We start from the raw sequence: 24,091 nt of genomic DNA on the forward strand, positions 1-24,091 counted from the left end.
CTGGTACCTCAGCCACATAGAGCAAATGATTTGAATAACCAAAACTATCATAAAATCCGAAATAAGCACTCTGTTCTCTTTATATTTCACACATCACATTATAACTACCAATACAAGATTTGCTGTGCAGATGGAAAATATCGGCCCACTCCTTTTGGTACCTCTCCCACAAAGGGTAAACATTTTGTATCATGAAACCCGAAATTAATATCCGATTCCATTTAAATTTGGTACATCTCAATACAGTCAAACGCCATAATCTATTTTTTTTAATTCTATTGAATGAAAACAAAAAATGTCGGAAATATCATCAAATTTTAGAATAAGTTTAGATTTGTTCGAACTGGCACGAATTATGGCCTTCAAATGGCCGTCACACGCTGCCCGAATGTTGGTCTGCGGGGAAATCGAGGAACCTGATTTTGTAACCATTCTTGAGTGGCGCATGTTGAGTGTGATGGTGCTGAGTCTTGTTTAAATGTCCAAGGTCTGCGGCCAAAATGTTTGCGTGCCCAAGACATACCCTCTAGAATATTTTCGCGATACTATTCGGAATTTCTTCTGATGCCACCGGTCGATTAATACGAGCTGTTATGGTGGCCCACACCATCACCATGGCCGGCGCTTGAGTTCTGGTGGCCAACCGAAGGTGCACATTTTCAGCTGACCTCCTTGGCAAGTAAACACGATCATTTTGTTTGTTTACAAACTGCTGTATAACGAATGTTCTCTCATCGGAGAAAACCAAATTCGACAGTTCTCCACTTTCGGCCAAGCGAAGCAACTCTTTAGCTCTTTTGAGTCTATTTTCTTTCTGTTGCGGTGTAAGTACTTGCACTTTTTTGAATTTCAGTGGCTTTACCCGAGTTCATTTTTCAATATTTGTGGAATGGAATATAGTGATTTGTTCAGCTCAAGAGCCATTTTTCGGCCACTGCGACGCGGGTTTGAATCAAGTCGCTTCTTTACTTTTCGAACCATTTCTGCTTAAGTTGATGTTTTCTTCCGTCCACTTCCTTGATATATGTCGGGCTACGCCACCAGTATCACGGTAACGGGCAATTGTACGAGACACAAAACATTTATCTACATTTAAATGAACGATACACACTTGTGGTTTTCCAGCCAAATAAAGGGTGTTTTTTTTAAGCTGGATAGAACTTCAAATTGTAAAAAGTAACACAAAAAATTAAATTTTACCCTGACAATTCATCATAAATAGACTTACGCTTGAACAACGCTACGAAATTATCCAAATTTACTTTGAAAATCAGGCTCTAGAACAGTTGGCAAATGACCCGTTGTTTTATCGCAAAATTGTGTTCAGCGATGAGGCGCATTTTTGGTTCAACGGGTTTGTTAATAAGCAAAATTGTCGCATATGGAGTGAGACCAATCCACAAGAGACGCTACAGACTCCATTACATCCAGAAAAATGCACCGTATGGTGCGGTGGTGGCATCATAAGCCCTTATTTCTTCAAAAATTAGGCCAGAGCTCGCATTAGGGTCAATGGAGATCGTTACCGCACCATGATCAATGATTTTTTGTTTAAAACTATGGATGACATTGATCCGGAGGAGATGTGGTTTCAACAGGATGGCGCTACGTGCCATACGGCGAACGCAACCATCGACTTATTGAAATCAAAATTTAGCGATAAGTTGATTTCGAGAAGTTGACCTGTCAATTGGCCTCCAAGGTCGTGGGATTTGACACCTTTCGATTATTTCCTGTGGGGATACCTGAAGTCACTGGTTTATGCTGATAAACCAGCAACAATTGACGCCTTATAGGCCAGCATTGTTCGTGACATACCAGCCAGCAGTGCTCGAAAAATTGGCCAAATATTGGACGTCCAGAATGCACTTCGTCAAGAACAGCCGCGGTGCCATATGCCCGATTTCAAGTTCTATCATGTCCAAATTCAAGTTCTATCAGACACCCTTTATAAAGAAATCACGCTTCAATGCCATCACGGATAACTTATTTCTGGAAAATTCTGACCAAAATGCTTTTGTACACTTGTAGACCATATAATAAGCTGCCACTGGAATAATTTTAACAGCTGTGGGACGAGTGGCTTAGAAATGACAGCAGTCTGAAGTTGGTAGCAGTTTTTTCATCCCCAAACCTAACACGTTGCAATATTTGATTCATATTTATTTAGGTCCGATACAAAATGAAAATATTGGCCTATTCCTTCGCAACATACTCCATGGCCAAGTCAAAATATATTGAAATAATCAAACATTAGCTGAGGGTATACATCTGTCGGGTAAACCAACTGACAATTTTTAACTGGTTTTTTTTCGGGAAGTTTCTCAACTTTCCGGATGATTAAATAGCTAAAAAACTCTAATTAACAACGCCAATGACATTCGAGGATATGTGCAAAACTTTCATCCTTTGGCATGTACCTCAAGATTCTGATATGAGTTTGAGTATGAAATGAGTTCTCAAAAATGCGGATGACCTAATTTTTTTCTTAGTACGTGTAGGAGTCATAATAACAACGTTCATTTTCCAGTGTAGATGTGTGTGTATGTAGCATATTATTTACATCCTTAGAAATGGATTACTTATTTGTGTATAAGATAGACAAGTTCGGTAGATTCTAAATTCAAGTGGATAAGAGTGAACATAAAGGTATATTCTCTTATGGGCCTTATAGGGCAATGTGCACTAAAAATATATTCTTTATAAATTCCTAAAAATCCCCTTAAAATTTCAACGAGTTTGTGGCACAAACAAATGAATTTCACAAGCTACTCTGAAAAACTTGAGAAAAAAATAATAATCTGCTATCATACCCCGCAAAGATATTCATTAAGAAGTAAATAGAAATATGTTTGCGACATATAAGTACTGCTTTTTTTGGCTTTTCGTTAGGAAAATATAAATAGCAATTTCGTGCTCTCATGTCCTTGTTAAAATAATGGGTCGGTAACTACATTTGTAATGAGTATTTTTTCAGGGTAGTTTTTTTGGTCAAACCAAAACAAAATCCAATTGAATTATTAAGACAAATATCCAGATAAACAGATTTGACTTACGATTATTTTACTAATGGAAACGTAACCAAGTTTAATATCTGAAATTGGAAAAGTAACAACAATTATTAGTTATAAATAAAATATGGACCTGCTTTTCTTCATAAATAACCCCAATACACCTTCGCGTGGAAGACTTATGGGAACACCAAAACACAGAAAGTAGAAAGTTCTTCTCATATAACAACAGAAAATCTTCTCATAGAAAAACGGGAAATTTCTTACAGAAGAGTGGAAATGTCCTGTCACAGAAGTCTAGAAACTGTTCTCAAAAAAAAAAAAAAAAAACAGGCGGATTTATCATAGATGACACCAAGGTATTCTTAAAGAACATGATGCGCTCTTCTTATAGAACGAGTTAGAAGGTTTTCTCATAGAGGGCCAGAAGGATGTATAATTGAGGACCAGAAGTTCTGCTCATAGAAGGCACGAACGGTCCACGAAGGTCCGAAGTTCCTCACATAAAAAATCAGAAAATGGACTTATGGAAGGATTTTTCGCAGAATATAAGAAGGTTTTTCCAGAGAAGGTCAGAAATTATTCTCAAAGAAGATCTGAAGGTCTACTCATAGAATGCCGGAAGGTCTTCATAATAAAATGAGAAGATTCTCTTAGATAGTCTTCTCAGCGAAGGCCAGCATGTCTTCTCAAAGAAAACCAAAAAAAGTCTAAAAGCTCTTTTCAAAAATGGCCAGGTCTTCGCATAGAAGATCATCTGTAGAAGGCCAGAATGTCTTCTAAGAGGATGCCGTAAGGCTTTTTCAGAGGGGCTCAGGGAGTCTTTCGCATGAAGATCAAGAGACATTCTCAAGGTGGCCAAAATGACTTCACAGGGGATGCCTTTTCTTAAAAGGACTGGGAGTCCTACATCAGAAGCCCAAAAGGTCCTCTTATAGAAGATAAAAGTTCTGTTCATAGAAGGTCTCAGAGGAAGCCATAAGCTCTTCTCATACAAAGTCAGACGGCCTTTCCAAAGTAGGCCTTTTCAATGAAAGCCAGAAGGTCTTCTCAAAGAAGACCAGAAGGTCTTTTTAGAGAAGTTCTGTAGTTCTTCTCAGTGAAAACCAGAAGGTATTTTCAATGAAAGCCCGAATGTTTTCTCAAAAAGATCAAAGGGGCTTCTCAAAAAAGTCCAAAAGGCCTTCTCAAAAAGACCAGATCGTCGCATAGAAGATCATCTATTAGACGGCCAGAGTCTTCTCAGAGGAGACCAAAGGGTCTTCTCAGGGAAGGGCAAAAGGTCTTCTCAGAGAAGGGCAGAAGGTCTTCTCAGAGAAGGACAGAAGTCTTCTCAGAGAAGGGCAGAAGTCTTCTCAGAGGAGACCAGAAAGTCTTCTCAGAGGTCTCCTCTCATATGAGGCCAGAAGGTCTTCCCTCAGATAAGGCTAGAAGGTCTCCTCTCAGAGGAGGCCAGAAGGTATATTCTCAGAGAAGGTCAGAAGGTCTCCTCTCACGTAAGGCCAGAAGGTCTCCTCTCAGTTGAGGCCAGAAGGTCTTCACAGAGAAGGCCATAAGGTCTTCGCAGAGTAGGCTATAATGTCACAGAGAAGGCCATAATGTCTTCACAGCTAATGCCAAAAGGTCTTCACAGAGAAGGGCATAAGGTCTTCTCAGAGAAGCCCAGAAGGTCTTCTCGGAGATTATGAAAATCTATCTATAAATAATACTAAATTTGGTATTGGGTGAAGGAATAAAGCCGGAATCATGAAATTCGTTATATAAGTCTCTGTAGGTGTCTGTGGTTAAGATATAGAGGTAATTTGACAAACGCTCTTATATTTGTACACAAAATACTATATGATACTAAATTTGGTATTGGGTGAAGGAATAAGGCTGAATCCGGAAATTTGTTTTTAAGGTCTCTGTTGGTATTTGTGGTTAAGATATGGAAGTGGTTTTGGAAATTCGTCCTATATTTGTAAGAAAACTTTTTAATAATACTAAAATTGGTATTGGGTGAAGGAATAGGTTTGGAATCCCGTAATTTGTTATTTACGTCTCTGATGTTGTCAGAAGTTATTATATAGAGGTAATTTTGGAAAAACGTCCTATATACGTACGAAAACTACTTAATAATACTAAAATTGGTATTGGGTGAAGGAAATAGTCTGGAATCATGAAATTTGTTATATAGGTCTCTGTTGGTGGGTTTGGAAATGCGCGCTATATTTGTAAGAAAACTACCTTATAATACTAAAATTGGTATTGGTTGAAGGAATAAGGCCAAAATCCCGAAATTTGTTAATAAGGTCTCTATTGGTGTCTGCGATTAAGATGTGGGGGTAGTTTTGGAAATAGGTCCCATATTTGTACAAAAAATACTATATGATACTAAATTTAGTATTGGGTGAAGGAATTAGGCTGGAATCCAAAAATTTGTTTTTTACGTCTTTGTTGGTGTCTGTGGTTAAGATATGTCAATGGTTTTGGAAATGTGCCCTATATTTGTTAGAAAAGTACATAATAGTACTAAAATTGGTATTGGGTGATGGAATAAGGCTAGAATCCCGAAATTTGTTATTTTGCTCTCTGCTGGTGTCTGTGGTTAAGATATGGAGGTGGTTTTGGAAATGCGTCCTATATTTGTGTAAGTTTTCGGGGCTTGAGTTTTCTCCTCTGAGTATGTCCCTCACCGGCTTACGCGAATCAAAGTTTTCTAAAATTGACACTTTTTGTAAATAGCCGGCCTTCGGCCGGGGCTTGAATTTTCTCCTCTGAGTATGTCCCTCACCGGCTTACGCGAATCAAAGTTTTCTAAAATTGACACTTTTTGTAAATAGCCGGCCTTCGGCCGGGACTTGATATTTTCTACTCTTGGTATGTCCCACCCCGGCTAACGCGAACCAAAGTTTTCTAAATTGGATACCTTTTGTAACCAACGACGGCTACGCGAAATAAAGATTTTCTAATCAGAGTACGTCCCTCACCGGCTTACGCGAATCAAAGTTTTCTAAATTTGACACTTTTTGTAAATAGCCGGCCTTCGGCCGGGGCTTAAAATTTTTTTTCGTACCAAGGTTTTCTAAATTGGATACCTGTTGCAAGTGGGCGACCTTCGGCCGGGGCTTGGTTTTTCTCCTCTGAGTATGTCCCTCACCGGCTAACGCGAATCAAAGTTTTCTAAATTTGACACTTCTTGTAAATAGCCGGGCCTTAAAATTTTCTCCTCTGAGTATGTCCCACACCGGCTAACACGAACCAAAGTTTTCTAAATTGGATACCTTTTGTAAGTGGACGGCCTTCGGCCGGGGCTTGAGTTTTCTCCTCTGAGTATGTCCCTCACCGGCTAACGCGAATAAAAGTTTTCTAAACTTGATACCTTTTGTAAGTAGGAGGACTTCGGCCGGGGCTTTAGATTTTCTAATCTGAGTATATCCTTTATCGGCTTACGCGAATCAAAGTTTTCTAAATTTGACACTTCTCGTAAATAGCCGGCCTTCGGGCGGGACTTAAGATTTTCTCCTCTAAATATGTCCCACACCGGCTAACGCGAACCAAAGTTTTCTAAATTGGATACCTTTTGTAAGTGGCCGGCCTTCGGCCGGGACTTGAGTTTGAGTTTATTTCGCATAGCTGTCATTGGAATTACAAAAGTTTTCTAAATTTGACACTTCTTGTAAATAGCCGGCCTTCGGCCGGAGCTTAAATTTTTTCCTCTGGGTATGTCCCACACCGGCTAACGCGAACCAAAGTTTTCTAAATTGGATACCTTTTGTAAGTGGCCGGCCTTCGGCTGGGGCTCGGTTTTTCTCCTCTGAGTATGTCCCTCACCGGCTTACGCGAATCAAAGTTTTCTAAATTTGACACTTCTTGTAAATAGCCCGCCTTCTGCCGGGGCTTAAAATTTTCTCCTCTAAGTATGTCCCACACCGGCTAACGCGAACCAAGGTTTTCTAAATTGGATACCTTTTGTAAGTGGCCGGCCTTCGGCCGGGGCTTGAGTGTTCTCCTCTGAGTATGTCCCTCACCGGCTAACGCGAATCAAAGTTTTCTAAATTTGATACCTTTTGTAAGTAGGAGGCCTTCGGCCGGGACTTGATATGGGTCTTTCCATCCGCATAACCCGATTCTTACCAGTTCACCAAAACTTTGTTTTCAGTAAAAAAAGATTAATTTCGCGTAGCGGTCATTGGAATTACAAAACTTTTCTAAATTTGACACTCTTTGCAAATACCCGGCCTTCGGCCGGAGCTTGAGATTTTCTCCTCTGGGTGTGTCCCACATCGGCTAACGTGAACCAAGGTTTTTTTAAAATTGACACGTCTTGTAAATAGCCATTATATATGGTCCGAAAACCTATTAAACGAGAAACAACAGGTCTTCTCATAAAATACCTCTAATTCTTATCAATAGAATAGGTCTTCTCATGAAATATTAGGCTAGAACTGTTTTCCGTTCTCCTTTAACTTTCGCATCCTTCGCACACAATTTTATGTCATTTTTAAATTTCTCTCCAAAATAAATTTGATAAAAACCCTCCAAATAATGTCCCAAATGACATTAACTAATTACAGGATATGAGATAATTTGTTGCAATATTTTCGCATAATGAATATGTATCAAAGGACCACCACGTTGCACCCCTGCCACAGCTCCCAAGTGTCATCGGTTGACATTTTAATGAGAATGTTGTGAAATGTTGAGGCCAACCACAGTGGAAAAACAAACACAAAATAATTACAACAGCCAACAACAGCAACAACAAATTTTGCAAATAATTAAAATTGAATTTTCCCAACCAAGTTGCCGTTGGTGATGGTGGTGTTGCCAACCTCTTCAACTACTACTACTCGTATTAATTAACATCATCATCAGCAGCGTCAAGAACAGCTGCGGCGGCAGCGATGTGACAAGAATGCAACTTGTTATGGTTTGGCTTAATGTGAAGTTGCAACACATTTTTTTGAGAGTGTGTGCGTTAGTGTGGAAATTAAACTTGAATTGCTGGGTGGTAGTGGGAAGGGTGTCATAACTTACAGAAATGGAAAATAGACCGTCTGGCAGAGTCTACGCTTCTGTGTGGCAAGCGGCCAGAGATGACAGAGATAATGTCGCAGTGACGATATTCGGGTTTGCTGGAGCACTTCAAAGCGGGGGGAGGCGAGTGATGAGGAAACAACTTGAATTAATTACCGTTACAAAATAATATATTTAAATTAAACAACAGCAGCATAATTGTTAAACCATGATAATGCTGATGATCTGGAATTGATGATAATGCCGACGAATGGAAAAATGGAAAATTAAAAAAAAACCCGAACTGTTGTTCAATGACAGAGGGGAACAGTGGTTTCAAAGAATGTTGGAAAGAAATTTGAATGTGGAGGTATAATAATTCCAAAAAAATCGAATGAAGGTACAATAATCCTTAAAAAAATTATTTCCAAAAATTCACAATCAAAGGGTTGGTAGTCTTTGGAAAACTAAACATTAAAAGACATGCACGATTAGAGGTTTGAGGATCCATGTTAAAATGTCTTTAAAAATTTAGAAATGGGGTCGAGATATTCCTTGTAAGATTAATTAATAAAAAAAAGAAAATTGCAGACCTCTTAAAGATATCAAGAAAATATTTTTTTTAAATAAATGAAATCAAAGTTGGAAGCCTGATAGTTCTTGAAAAAATAAATTCAAAAAATCACGATGGAAGGCCTGGAAGTTCTTGAAGATGTGTACTCAAAAAATCGTGAAAATCCATTTAAAAATAAATTTAAAAAATAGTAAATGGAGTTCAAGATACACTATTGAATTTCTTAAAATCCATGATAACAAGAAGTAGAAAGAAACCCGAGGCTAAATATTCGTATAAAGCTTTGAAATCATCCATGAAAAATACTTCTGCTCAATTTGCGATTGAAAATTGTTTAATTGTTAAAAAAAAATTGTTAAAATCTACGCCCCTTCTTTGGTTTTTATAAAATATTTTTTAAAAACGTCACTTCGACGGTCCTTAAAAATTATTTTTTTCAAATCCATGTCCCTTCAATGGTCCCTAAAAATTATTTTTAAAAAAATCCAGGTCTCTTTGATGGTTCTTACAAAATATATTTAAAAATCCACGTACCTCCAATGGTCCCTAAAAATATTTTTAAAAAACCCACGTCCCTTCTAGGGTCCGTAAAAATCATTTTTAAAAAATATTTTTAAAAAGTAATTTTAAAAAATCCACGTCTGAAGGACCCTAGCTTCAAAAAATTTAAAAAAATCCACGTCTATTCTAGGGTCCTTTTAAATTTTCTTAAAAAAAAATCGACGGCTGTTCTAGGGTCCTCAAAAAATTTAAAAAAACCCACGTCTATTCTAGGGTCCTTCAAAAATTTAAAAAAAAATCCACGTCTACTCTAGGGTCTTTCAAAAAATTAAAAAAAAATCCACGTCTATTCTAGTATCCTTTAAAAAATTTTAAAAAATCCACGTCTATTCTAGGGTTCTTTAAAATTTTTAAAAAAAATCCACGTCTGTTCTAGGGTCTTTAAAAATATTAAAAAAAAAAAAATCACGTCTATTCTAGGGCCCTTTAATTTTTTTTAATCCACGTCCGTTCTAGGGACCTTAATAATTTTTTAAATAATCCACGTCTCTTCTAGGATTCTTACAAATATTTTTAAAAAATCCACGTCTCTTCTAGGGTCATTAAACATATTTTTAAAAAAAAATCCACGTCTGTTCTAGGGTCTTTAAAAATATTTAAAAAAAATTCATAGGGCCCTTTAATTTTTTTTAATCCACGTTGTCTCTAAAAATTATTTTTAAAAAATCCACGGTCATTAAAAATATTTTTAAAAAATACGCCTCCTTTTAATTGTCCCTAAAAATTATTTTTAAAAAATCCACGGTCATTAAAAATATTTTTAAAAAATATGTGTCCCTTTAATTGTCCCTAAAAATTATTTTTTAAAAAATCCACGTTTCATCGATGGTCCTAAAAAAATATAAAAAAATCCAGAACTGTTGGTCCATTTGAGTCCTTAAAAATATTTTTGAAAAAATCCACTCTTTTCTATGGTCCTTAAAAATATTTTTGTAAAAAATCCAGGACTTTTCTTTGTCCATTAAAAATATTTTTTAAAAAATCCACATCTTTTCTACGGTCTTTAATTTTTTTTTTTTTTTTAAATCCACTGCTTTTCTATGGTCCTTAAAAATAATTTTTAAAAAATCCACGTCTTTTCTACGGTCATTAGAAATATTTTTGTAAAAAATCCACATCGTTTCTATGGTCCTGAATTTTTTTTTAAATCCACTACTTTTCTATGGTCCTCAAAAATAATTTTTAAAAAATGCACGTCTTTTATATGGTCTTTACAAATATTTTTTAAAAATCCACGTCTGTTGGCCCATTTGAAAAATATTTGAAAAAAATCTACGTTTCTTCAGCCTAGAAGCCTTGTCAAAAATTCCCGTCATTCGAGAAAACCTTGCAAAAAAAAATAAATCCACGTTTGTTTTCTTTGTGATCCTCTAAAAAATCTTATGTTATGGGATTTTGGTCCTTGAAAAAATATTTTTTTTTTATTTTTTTTACCACTGTTATTATCGATAGTGGTAAAACGATATCTGTGGCTAATTATCAGCACATTTGCTGGACTGCCACTGTGTATCTGTATCTGTTGGTATCTATGTGTGTGGCGTATAGTTCAATGTTGCCTCATGGCGTAAATTCAATGCTGTCTCCGGCGAGGATGACGATGCGCATCAGCAACAAGTCAAGTGTTACAAAAACGTATTAATTTCAATGGAACAACGATAAAATAGCAACAAAAACTACTACAACAGCAACAATAAAAAACTCGTTTAGTTGCAAGCAGAAAATGCAGCTGAAATTGAAATTAAAACTGCTACTAGTGCTGGTGGTGCTGCTCTGGCATTCAGTGGAGGAAAACGGTGGCAGCAGCAGCAGCATTACAAAAAGGGAAATTGACTTGATTATGACATAATACGTTTCGTACTTATTTAGCATAATCATGGAACCAAGAAATCGGCCATCCACCCTCTACTCAATGACAAATCAAAATAAAACAAAAAAAAAAAAACATTTCCATATGAATGAAAATTTGAAAAGAGCAGAAAGGAGGAGCCCCTTTCCCCGGTTGCTAAATTGAAATGAAAACTTAATTAATGACAGTGACATATGTATGTTTGTCATAACAAATGTTTTCCATCCGTCTGTGGAGTCACAAAAACCAGTAGCATATTCTCTCCAACTGCTGTTGCATCAGTTAGCCAGCCAGCCAACCACTGCAGCAGGAGACAATGATGTTACAACAAAACAAAAAGTGCAGACTCGACATAATTTGTTTTTATATAAATTAATAGTTTGTAATCATTACTAATTGAGGACAATCTACAGAGAGAAAGAAAGAAGAAAAAAATTGAAATATTTATTTTATTCAATCAAGCAGCCCACCACTCAGTCTTCCAGCAGATGCAAGGAGTAGCAGCAGGAAAAAAAAATCCAACAAATTGAATTTTTTTATTCAAACAACAAATCACATAAATTTTTCTTTTTAATTTGTTTTTAAGAGAAAAAAAAAAAAAAAAACAACAACAAACATGTGTCTCATTAAAAACAACAAACATACTTATTTTTTCTGTGAAATATGAGAACTCAATCTCTCAAGAATATAAATGACTTCCTTTTGGTCAATGTATGGTTGGCAGGAGAAACGATAGACAGATGAAGGCAAAGATGGGGAGGGTGGTTTGATAAAAAACAACAAACAAACATGTGTGGGAACCTTAAAACAATTTATGATTTAGTTTTTTTTTGTACAGGTGTGTCCTTTTAACGGTATTTGTCCTGCATTTCCACAACCACATACAACAAATCCAATGGGGAAATTATCCAATTTTAAATTCACATGGGACCTATCTGTCTATTTTCAAAAGGGTGGTTTCATTTAGCACCCCATAATAGCGCTAATTAAAAAAAAAAAACAAACATCCTTTCAGCGGTTACTTCTAATGACCAGTGGAAATGAATTTATTGGCCAACAAAGGAAATTCCAGAGAGAAAATGCGGACATTTCAAGTGGAGAATACTCAGATCTTCAAAATAGGGTTGTTAAACACACGTTATTTGGATTGGTTTGGTCTCAGAAATAATATCCTTCAAAAAATATATATTTATTGGATGGTCCTGCAGAAGACTTGTAGAGGGACTTCTGACAACAGAAGATCTGAAGAAGATCTTCTCTGTCAGAGGATCAGTAGAAGGTGAAGGTCTGTTGAGTACAGAAGACCTGATGTAATTTTCTTGAAAGTCTTCTGAGTGCAGAATACCAATTGGAGGTTTTCCTTCCACAGAAGAGCTATAAAAGATCCTTTGACTACAGTAGGCCTGTAAAAAGCCATCCGCTCGCAGGAGTCCTGAGTACAAAAGTTTAGTGATTCAGAATCGTTTTTTGCGTGTCTATATGCTGTAATTTTTAGACGGATTTGAGGTCGATCTAGCAGTTTCCTGTAAACCGAAGTCCTTCTGCAGGTCTTCTGTAGTCAGAAAACCTTCTAAAGGTCCTTTGTATGTAGAAGACCTTCTATAGGTCTTCAGTAGTCAGATGAACTTCTACAGGCCTTCTGTAGTCAGAAGACCTTCTACAGGACTTTTATAGTTAGAAAACTTTCTTCAAGTCTTCTGTACTTAGAAGATCTTATATAGGTCTTTTGTAGTCTGAAGACTTACTTTAGGCCTTCTGCACACAGAAGATCTTCTACAGGTCTTCTGTAGTCAGAGAATTTCTATAGGTCTTCCGTAGTCAGAAGACCTTCTACTGGTTTACTATGGTCACAAGACTTTCTACAGGTATTTTTTGCTGAGGCGTAGGCGGAAGGCTGTACGCTGTAGTCAGAAGACTTTCTATAGGTCTTCTGTGGTTAGAAGACCTTCTAGAGTTCTTCTGTAGTCAGAAGACTTTCTAGAGGTGTTCTGTAGGCGGAATACTTTCTATAGGTCTTCTGCGGTCAGAAAACGTTTTGTAGGTCTTCCTCAGTAGGAAGTCAGAAGACCTTCCACAGGTTTTCTGTAGTCGGAAAATCCTCTCTAGCTCTTCTGTAGTCAAATGCTACACATATAATTGCTGTACTCAGAAGACCTCTTCAAGACTTCTGTACTCAGTAGACCTTCCACACTAGTCAGAAGGTCTTCTGTAGTTAGAAAAACTTCTATAGGTCATCCGTAGTCAGAAGGCCTTCTACATGTTTACTGTAGTCTGAAAAATTTCTACAGGTCTATTCTACTCAGAAGATCTTCTACAGGTCTTCTGTCGTCAAAAGATCTTCTACAGGTCATCTGTAGTCAAAAGATCTTCTACAGGTCTTCTGTCGTCGGAAGACCTTTTACAGGTCTTCTGTCGTCGGAAGACCTTTTACAGGTCTTCTGTAGTCAAAAGACCTTCTATAGGTCCTCTGTCGTTAGAAGACCTTCTACAGGTCTTCTGTAGTCTGGACACTTTCTACAGGTTTTCTGTATTCAGAAAACTTTCTTCGAGTACTCTGTACTCAGAAGACTTTCTATAGGTGTTCGGTAGACGGAAGACTTTCTATACGATTTCTATACTCAGAGGATCTTCACAGGTCTTCTCTAGTCAGAAGACCCTCTCAAGCCCTTCTGCAGTTAAGTGCTCTACATAGCTTTTCTGTGCTTAAAAGGCCTTCTCTAAGTCTTCTGTAGACTGAAGACGTTATTCAGGTCTCCTGTACTTAGAAGACCTTTTGCAGGACTTCTGCAGTCAGAAAACCTTTTACAGACCTTCAGAAGTCAGAAGACCTTTTACAGGTCTTCTGTGGTCAAAAGACCTTCAGTATATGCAAGACTCTTTACAGGTCTTCTGTAGTCGAAAGACCTTCTAGATGTTTTTTGTAGCCGGAATACTTTCTGCAGGTCTTCTGTAGTCAGAGGACCTTCTCTAGGTCTTCTGTAGTCAGAAGACTTTCTTAAGGTCTTTTGTACTCAGGTCTTTGACTCGCAAAAACACGATTCTGAATCACTGTTTGTCGCATTAGTTTTTCACAGCAACTAATCCACATTTATTTCTAAGGCACGAATGCATGCAAATTTATTCCCAAACGCATTCGATCTCAATTACTCTTGATTCTCTGCGAACGAGTGTTAATTATGGGAATTTTTTTCAAACAAATTAATAAATAAATCCAATTGCCAATCGGTTGGTTGGCTGACTGGTAGTTTGTTCTAAAATGAAATGACTTTTGAAACTGGGTCAGAACCTCAATCCATGACAAGCGAATGCAATCATCAATCACCGTGAACGACGAAAGAAAATTGAAACGCATTTGCCGCCCGTTCGTTGAGTAAATGACTTGAAACGAAAATGAAAAAAAAAAAAAAATATTTAAAACAGAAAATCCAACGTTTACAACAAAGCTAATGTCAAGCATATCTGTATGCCGTTTCCATTAAATGCAAATATTATTTTTATTTTGAAATTTATTCTAAAGCATTGAGATTTTCCGTTGAATGCGTAAAAGCAAAACAAAAAAAAACGTTCTTTTGAATGACAAAAAAAGTGATTAGTACTTCCGAATGTTTAATTGCCTCTACACTTAATCAAATCAATGCAGATGCATATGCATATCTGTACATAGGTGTCTATGCAGGTTTTAGCTTTAGAAATATTATTTGTTTTCAAAAAAAAAGACCCTCTCAACTATCAGTTGACTTAAAATGCAATTAAAAGTGAATTTAAATGAAACAAAACGCGTTTTACAAAAAAATGTTAACAACAAAACCAAACAACAATAAAGCCACAAAGTTGTTAACAATTTACAACAAAACAAAAAACACAACAGTTGTTGTTGTTGTTTTTGTTGGAAATGGAGAACAATGGTATGGATTAACATGAAGTTTTGTTGTAATGTTTTACAAGTAACATGAAACACGTAGAGAACTACAGTGGAACCCGGTTATAAGTGACACTACCTTAGATGGTTGTTTGTGTACATATTTTTTTATTTCAAATACAAAATATGAAATAAAGAGAACATCATCTTATATACATTTGAAAAAGGCTGTCCATTGACCTTTTCTATTATCCTTCCGGCTACCGTATTGTCGACGTGTTCTTTAACGGGTTTTCTTCAAACTTGAGCTGAGCTTGTTGCCCTCTATTAACAAATTCTTGGAGTAATCTCATCTTTGAGAGCCATAGCCCAACTTGCTTAGAATAATTAATAAATCTATACCCTTGAGCTTGAGCGTTTCTAGCTTCCGAGGAAGCTCGATCGTTTTTCAGTTCTCAACCTTTCATGCACAGAACTTTGTTAGATCACCTATGGCTCTTTGATGCCATTATGGATAGTTTAATGATATTTTATCGACAGCTTATTAGTACTTTAAAGCTGGAGAGGGTCTTCTGACTACTGAATCCTGTAAATGTCTTATGATTGTAGAAGACCTGTAGAAGGTGTTCGGATTGCAGAAGACCTGTGAAAAGTTTTCTGAGAGCCCAAGACCTGTAGAAGGTCTTCAGAGTGCAGAATACCTGTAGGAGGTTTTATGAGTACCGAGACCTGTAGAAGATCTTCTGAGTACAGAAAACCTGTAGAGGGTCTTCCGACTGCAGAGGACCTCTAGTAGGCTTTCTAACTACGGAAATTCTCTAGAAAGTCTTCTGAGTAAATTAGATCTGAAGATGGTCTTCTGGCTACATATGCCTAGTAGGTCTTCTGGCTACAAAATACCTGTAGAAGGTCTACTAACTACGGAAGACTTGTAAAAGGTCTTTTGACTACAGAGGACTTGTAGAATATCTCCTGATTACAGAATGCTCGTAGAAGGTCTCCTGACTACAGAAGGCTTGAAGAAGGTATTTTAACTACAGAAGATTTGTAGAAGAACTTCTGATTACAGAAGACTTGTAGAAGGATTTTTGAGTATAAAAGACTTGTAGGTGGTCTTCAGACTACAAAAGACTTGTAGAAGGTTAAGATGGTCTGCTGACTACAGAAGATATGTAGAACGTAGAAGACTGTATAAGGTGGTTTGACTACGAAAGACTGGTAGAAAGTCTTCTAACTACAGAAGACTTGTAATAGATATCCTGACTACAGAATGCGTGTAGAAGGTCTCCTGACTACAGAAGACCTGTAGAATGTCTTCAGACTACGGAGGACCTGCAGACTGTCTTTTAACTATATGGAAGGTCGCCTAACTACAGAAGACCTGTAGAAAGTCTTCTAATCACTGAAGACCTGTGGAACATCTTCTAACTAGAGAAGACCTTTGGAAGGTCTTCTAAATACGGAAGACCTTCAGAAGGCCTTTTGAATTCAGAAGATACGAATGATAGGAAAATCCATTACTGTCGATAGCTTATGAGTAGCGTAGATTGGCAGCATATCGATTGATCTATGAATTACCGATAGTTCATCGATAAATCTACAATAAAATCGATAGCAAAAGTTATCAAAAATGTATCAACTTTTCTTCACATGTTTGTCGGGAGCACATCGACAGCTCATCAATAACTCAAAGAAATTGGGGAAGGTACCAGAAGAAGTAGACCCATATATTCCATCTTCGCACCAGGTCATTTATTAATAAAAAATATTAGGATGTGGCAAGTTTGAAAAAAATCGGGTGTTCGTTTCGCGTTTTATGAGCTTCATAGTTATACAAAATTTCGACTCCTTTGTGGGGGGGAGATACCAGATGAAATGGAGCCATAAATTTTATCTTAGCACCAGGTCTTGTGTTAGTAGAAATATCGGGATGTGCCATATTTTGAAAATAATTGTATACTTGTTTCGCCTTATAGTTATTGAAAATTTTGACCCCTTTGTGGGGGAGGTACCAGAATGTTTGGACCGATGTATCCCATCTTGATATAAATATTGGGTTGTGTGAAATTTAAAGAGAAGCGGATTGTTATTTCAGCAATTATAAGAGAAATAATTATTCAAAATTTTCACCCTTTGTAGGTGAGATACTTGATGGAGTGGGCCGATATCTATTTTTGCAGCTGCCAGCACTGATGCAAATATTAGGAATCTCTTTCTATGAATTAAGCTATTTTCTGTGAAAAATTTGTTCTTTTGTGGGGGAGGTACTGGAAGAAATGGTCTGATATTGTCCGTCTCCGAACTTGATTTAAGTTTGACAATAATACAACCATGTATAATGTTTAGATCAAATCTGATACTCCCTTCGAGAGTTATCGTTCGTCCGGACGAACGGACAGCCCTAGTTCGACTCCAAATGTCCTGAAACGGCTTTGGTCCAAAGAGTCCTATAGGGTCTCAGACTGTTATTTCGATGAGACATGTTTCGACCGTATCAAATGATATATACAGAGTGAGATAAAAATACTGCAAGAAAGTAAAACGCCATAATATTTACATTTGTTTTTTAATTTTTATTGAAAGAAAGCAAAAAATGTCGGAAATAGCATCAAATTTTAGAACAAGTTTAGATTTGTTCGAATTGGTAACCTTTGGCACGAATTATGGCCTTTAAACGGCCAATGAAACTGTCACACGCTGCCCGATTGTTGCTCTGCGGTATTTGGACCCATTCCCGGCGAAGCGCTTGTTTGAAGTTGCTTTCCAAAATACTCCAGACACAATAGTCCAACGGATTGGTATCCGGAGATTTTGGTGGTCATTGTGCGTTGGAAATGAAGCGAGGGACCTCATTTTGTAAGCATTCTTGGGTGGCGCGTGCTGAGAGCGATGGTGCTGAGTCCTGTTGGAATGTCCAAGGTCTGCGGCCAAAATGTTTTCGTGTCCAAGGCTTTAATGCACCCTCCAGAATATTTTCGAGATAATATTCGGCATTTATTCTGATGCCACGGTCGATTAATACAAGCGGAGAGCGACCATTGGCTGTTATGGCGTCCCATACCATCACCATGGCGGGCGCTTGGGTTCTGGTGGCCAACCGAAGGTGCACATTTTCAGCTGACCTCTTTGGCAAGTAAACGCGATTGTTTACAAACTGCTGGACAATGAATGTTTTCTCATCGGAAAAACCCAAATTCAGCAGTTCACCACTTTCGGCCAAGCGAAGCAACTCTTTAGCTCTTTTGAGTCTATTTTCTTTCTGTCTCGGTGTAAGTTCTTGCACATTTTTGAATTTCAATGGTTTTACTCCGAGGCCTTTTTTAATATTTGCCGAATGGAATATTGCTATATGTTCAGCTCACGAGCCATTTTTCGGCCACTGCGATGCGGGTTTCGCTTCTTTACTTTTCGAACCATTTCTGCCGATGTTGCTTTTTTCTTCCGTCCACTTCCTTGACGTCGGGCTATGATACCACGGTAACGAGCGATGGTGCGAGACACAAAAGATTTATTCACATTTAAATGCTGGAGTGTTCTAACGATAGCCACTTGTGGTTTTCCAGCCAAATATAAAAAAACACAATATCCCGTTCGAATTCCATCACGAATAACTTTTTTTCTAGAAAATTCTCACCAAAATACTTTTGTACGCTTGTAAACAATATAATGAGCTGTCACTGGAATAATTTTAGCAGCTGTCGGACGAGTGGCTTAGAAATGACAGCAGTCTGAAATTGGTTGCGGTTTTTTCTTCTCACCCTGTACCTTCTGTAGGCATATGGCTGAGGGTATAATGAGAATCATCTAAAGGGCTGGTTATTGAGGGTATTCTAATCTACCTTAAGCAGATAGAATAGTTATGCCTTTGAAAACTCTATGATCATCATCGTTCGCCCAGTTTGACTGTGTTCAAATCCGATTTGTAAATATTTTTGGACCTGCATAATTTCCCAGTGTATGTCTGTAAACATCGTTTTATTTAATTTCCTAAAAAAATATGTTAATGTTCACACCAAAGAATTCCGAATGGCCAGAATGAGAGAAAAACAAAACAATTTTAGTCAACAACAACATGAACATCAACACCAGCTACACGACAACAACCACGACGGCGATGACGATAATGACGTTGTCGATGGTGATAATGTTAATGATGACAATCTTCTGAATGTCTGCCTGCCAGGCTATAAACTTAGAAAATGCACTACTCGCACTGGCTGACTGGCCGACCGACCATACGTTCATGGGATCGTTCGGTCATATAGTAATAATAATGATGTTGTTGTTGTTTTTCACTTTTTTTATTAAAATGCGTCGTTTTTTCCGATCATTACAACGATATGCGGACAGGCAACAACAACAAAAAATAATAATAATTCAAATGAACGCAGCAACTAAGTCCAGTCACAGCAGTCACGGCAGTGTAGATCTAAACAAAAGTTACTTTTACTACAAAAACAAAAAAAAACAACAACAACAATAATTACAACAAAATGTCATGGTAATGTTTGAGTTGTTGTAGATGGCGGAGGTGATGCCAACTGCATTGCATTGGCTGCGGCGGCTTATTAGTCATTCATTTCATGCAGAACTCACACACAGACACCGATACCACCACTACACGCATTCTTAACAAAATGATCAAACAGCAATGACAACAGTTTTTTTCAGCCTTCGGGTTGGGGAGCTATGGCCAAGGAGCAGGGAAAGGAGTCACCATAGAGCTATGGTCGTTTATATTTGACTTGTCCTGACTTTATGGTTTTTATGGCTTTTATTCGCTGCCGCTGCTGTTGCGTTGGCCAGTCAATGATCTGCCAATGAGGAGTAGTGGAAGTTAAAAGACAAGTCGATTTTAAATGGGTAACAAAATGATTTTGCCACAGGAAGGCAGCAAGATCGGCGACTAACAGGCCACGTAGAAACTGCCGGACAAAAACTCAGAAGTTTAGATTGAAATTGTATTTTTATCAGAAGAAACAAGAAAATACTAAAATTTGCCTACGTAATGGGGTCGCCAGATGTCCTTAAAGGTATTATGGCAGCCATCTAAAAACACATATTAGTAAACCATGCGACCAATAGATCGCATATTAGGAGACTAAACCAGTAAAGAAAGTCTTAAAGTCGGGCGGGACCGACTTGATTTGCATTTGTTCCCGTACAAAATTCAATTGACGCAAAGAATGTTGCCTGCGGACAAGCCTCGACGATTGGAATGGGCCCAAAGGTCTTCTATTAAAAAGGTATTCTATTCAACTCGTATTTGAGAACCAAGAAGACCAAGAGGTCTTCTATTAGGAGCCCAAAAAAAAACAAATATCAGACGATCTAATTCTACAGGGTGAGATAAAAAAACTGCAACAAAGTCAAGCGCCATAATTTTTAAATTTTATTGAATGAAAGTAAAAAATGTCGGAAAGAGCATTAAATTTTAGAATAAGTTTAGATTTGTTCGAATTGGTCACCTTTGGCACGAATTATTACATTCAAACGGCCAATGACACCGTCACACACTGCCCGAATGTTGTTCTGCGGTATTTTGGTCCATTCCCGGCGAAGCACTTGCTTGAGGTGATCGACACTTTGGTATTTTTTAGTGCCAACCTTCCTCTCCAAAATACTCGGATTGGTATCCGGAGATTTTGGTGGCCATTGTGCTCGGGAAATGAAGCGAGGAACCTCATTTTGTAACCATTCTTGGGTGGTCGGTGCTAAGTCATGTTGGAATGACCAAGGTGGCCAAAATGTTTGTATGCCCAATGCCGTTATACACCCTCCAGAATATTTTCGCGATAATATTCGGCATTTATTCTGATGCCATGGTCGATTAATACGAACGGAGAGCGACCATCGGCTGTTATGGCGACCTACACCATCACCATGGCCGGCGCATAAGTTCTGGTGGCCAACCGAAGGTGCATATTTTCAGCTGACTTCTTTGGCAAGTAAACGTGATCTCCTTGGTACGTAAACACCCATTCCTGGGTGGCGTTTGCTGAGTGGATGGAGTCCTGTTGGAATGTCCAAGGTCTGTGGCTAAAATGTTTGAGTGCCCAAGGCTTTAATACACCTTCCAGAATATATTCGATAATATTCGGCATTTATTCTGATGCCATGGTCGATTAATACGAACGGAGAGCGACCATCGGCTGTTATGGCGGCCCGCACCATCACCACGGCTGACGTTTGAGTTCTGGTGGCACATTTTCAGCTGACCTCTTTGGCAAGTAAACACGATCATTTTGTTGTTGTTTACAAACTGCTGGACAACGAATCTTTTCTCATCGGAGAAAACCAAATTCGGCAGTTCACCACTTTCGACCAAACGCAGCAACTCGCTAGCTCTTTTGACTCTATTTTCTTTCTGTTGCGCTGTAAGTTCTTGCACGTTTTGGAATTTCAATGGCCCCCGAGCTCATTTTTTAATACTTGCCGAATCGAATGTTGCGATATGTTCAGCTCACGAGCCATTTTTCGGCCACTGCGATGCGGGTTTCGATTAAGTCGCTTTGTTACTGCTGATGTTGCTGTTTTCTTCCGTCCACTTCCTTGACGTCGGGGAACGAGCGATGGTACGAGACACAAAAGATTTATTCACATTTAAATGCTGGAGTGCTCTAAGGATTGCCACCTGTGGTTTTTCAGTCAAATACAAAGAAATTACACTATCACGCTTGAATTCCGTAACGAATAACTTTTGCTCTGGAAAATTCTCAACAAAATGCTTTTGTACGCTTGTAAACAATATAATGATATGTCACTGGAATAATTTTAGCAGCTGTCGGACGAGTGGCTTAGAAATGACAGCAGTCTTAAGTCGGTTGCATTTTTTTCATCTCACCCTGTATAAGGAAAAAAGGACTTCGTTTAGAAAGTCAAGAGGTTTTCTATTTAAAGTCCATTTATTAGAAGGCCCAAACCTGTGACTCAAAAGGGAAAAAGATCATCCAACAGAAGACCAATGGGGAGACCAAAAGAGATGTTTCTTTAGGAGTGCATTCTGTGAGAAAGCCAATCGGCCTTGTATTACAAAGCGAAGAAATTCTTCAAAGACGAACAAGTTATTCCATGAAAACCTTTTGTTTTTGGAAAAGCGAGGTGTCTCCCCTTAAAATGCCAACAAATTCTATATTTTTCAAATCATTGCTCCATGTAGACCTGGCTGCATACCGCCACCGTTCACACAAAATGTACACAGATACGTTGCAAGCCTTCAACACTTTGAGCAATAATCTTTGTGCGATTTGTGTTTATATACCACATTCATCTATGTCGATTTGTATGTTAGTGTGTATGTATGTATGTATGCATGTGTATTAGTATGTTTGCAAACATAAACTAAAGTATATAAATCTAAAATAAAATTCTTCTCGGTCAAATGCGAACGGACCTAAGTGGCATTTGGAGTAATGGAACAAGAGCAACGATATGGGTTATGTCCTCCCATTCCACACAGTCCGAGACCCTGATAGTCTTTTAAACATATTTCTATTTTAAATCCAATTAATAAAATCTCTATACAAAAATTCCATAAATATACAGGATGAGATGAAAAAACTGCAACCAACTTCAGACTGCTGTAATTTTTAAGCCGCTCGTCCGCAGCTGTTAAAATTGTACCAGTAACAGTTCATTTCATTGTTTACAAGCGTACAAAAGCATTTTGCTGAGAATTTTCCAGGAAGAGAATTTTTATTCGTGATGGAATTCAAGCGTGATAGTGTGATTTCTTTATATTTGGCTGGAAAGCCACAAGTGGCTATCGTTAAAGCACTCCAGCCTTTAAATGTGAAAAAAATCTTTTGTGTCTCGTACAATCGCTCGTTACCAGACCGTGATACTGGTGGCGTAGCCCGACGTCAAGGAAGTGGACGGATGAAAACAGCAACATTAGCAGAAATGGTTCGAAAAGTAAAGAAGCAACTTGATTGAAGCCCGCGTCGCAGTGGCCGAAAAATGTCTCGTGAGCTGAACATATCGCAATATTCTATTCGGAAAATATTGAAAAATGAGCTCGGGTTAAAGCCATTGAAATTCAAAAAAGTGCAAGAACTTACACGGCAACCGAAAGAAAATAGACTAGAAAGACCTAAAGAGTTGCTTCGCTTGGCCGAAAGTGGTGAACTACGGAATTTGGTTTTCTCCGATGAGAAAGCTTTCGTTGTCCAGCAGTTTGTAAATAAACAAAAATCGTGTCAAAGAGGTCAGCTGAGAATGTGCACCTTCGGTTGGCCACCAGAACTCAAGGGCCGACCATGGTGATGATGTGGGCCGCCATAACAGCCGATGGTCGCTCTCTGCTCGTATTATTCGACCGTGGCATCAGAATAAATTCCAAATATCGCGAAAATATTCTGGAGGGTGTATTAAAGCCTTGAGCACATTTTGGCCACAGACCTTGGACATTCCAACAGGACTCCATCCACTCAGCACCCGCCACCCAGGAATGGGTTGTTCAAGCTCAGGCCATGGTGATGGTGTGGGCCGCCATAACAGCCGATGGTCGCACTCCGCTCGTATTAATCGACCGTGGCATCAGAATAAATGCCGAATATTATCGCGAAAATATTGTGGAGGGTGTATTAAAGCCCTGGACACCCAAACATTTTGGACGAAGACCTTGGACATTCCAACAGAACTCAGCCCTATTGCACTCAGCACGCGCAACCAAAGAATGGTTACAAAATGAGGTTCCTCACTTTAGTTCCAGCGCACAATGGCCACTAAAATCTCCGGATACCAATCCGTTGGACTATTGTGTCTGAGGAATTTTGGAAAGCAAGGTTGGGACTAAAAAATACCAAAGTGTCGATCACTTCAAGCAAGCGCTTCGTCGGGAATGAGCCAAAATACCGCAGAGCAACTTTCCGGCACCGTGTGTCGGTTTCATTGGCCGTTTGAAGGCCATATTTCGTGCCAAAGGTGACCAATTCGAACAAATCTAAAATTGTTTTCTAAAATTTGATGCTATCTGCGATATTTTTTGCTTTCATTAAAAAAAAAATTAAAAAAATGAAAAAATTATGGCGTTTGACTTCGTTGCAGTTTTTTTATTTCACCCTGTATGGTTCAAAATAGAGAGAAATTTATTTTTCAAGCCGTTTCCTAGCCTTAGATTATTTAATAATTCATTTTTATTAATGTGGGGAATTTGTAAGGGATAATTTTTCAGGGAGTCTTGGATTTTTTTGAATAATAATTTTTCAAGGATCGGAGTTTCCTTCAATTTTTAAGGATTT

At 38.1% G+C, this 24,091-nt stretch overlaps 1 protein-coding gene across 2 annotated transcripts in view; it reads right to left on the bottom strand.

Moving 5' to 3' along the window:
* Window positions 1-24,091, bottom strand: part of LOC101889778 (uncharacterized) — a 322,816-nt gene that overhangs the window by 114,429 nt on the left and 184,296 nt on the right. For both annotated transcript variants that reach the window (XM_059119919.1, XM_059119920.1), the window contains one exon: window positions 3,057-3,094. The gene's annotated coding sequence lies outside the window, so the exon portion shown is untranslated. The remainder of the gene's footprint in view (window positions 1-3,056; window positions 3,095-24,091) is intronic.

The sequence above is a fragment of the Musca domestica genome, unplaced genomic scaffold, assembly GCF_030504385.1.
Source record: "Musca domestica strain aabys unplaced genomic scaffold, Musca_domestica.polishedcontigs.V.1.1 16, whole genome shotgun sequence".
Taxonomy (NCBI): Eukaryota; Metazoa; Arthropoda; class Insecta; order Diptera; family Muscidae; genus Musca; species Musca domestica.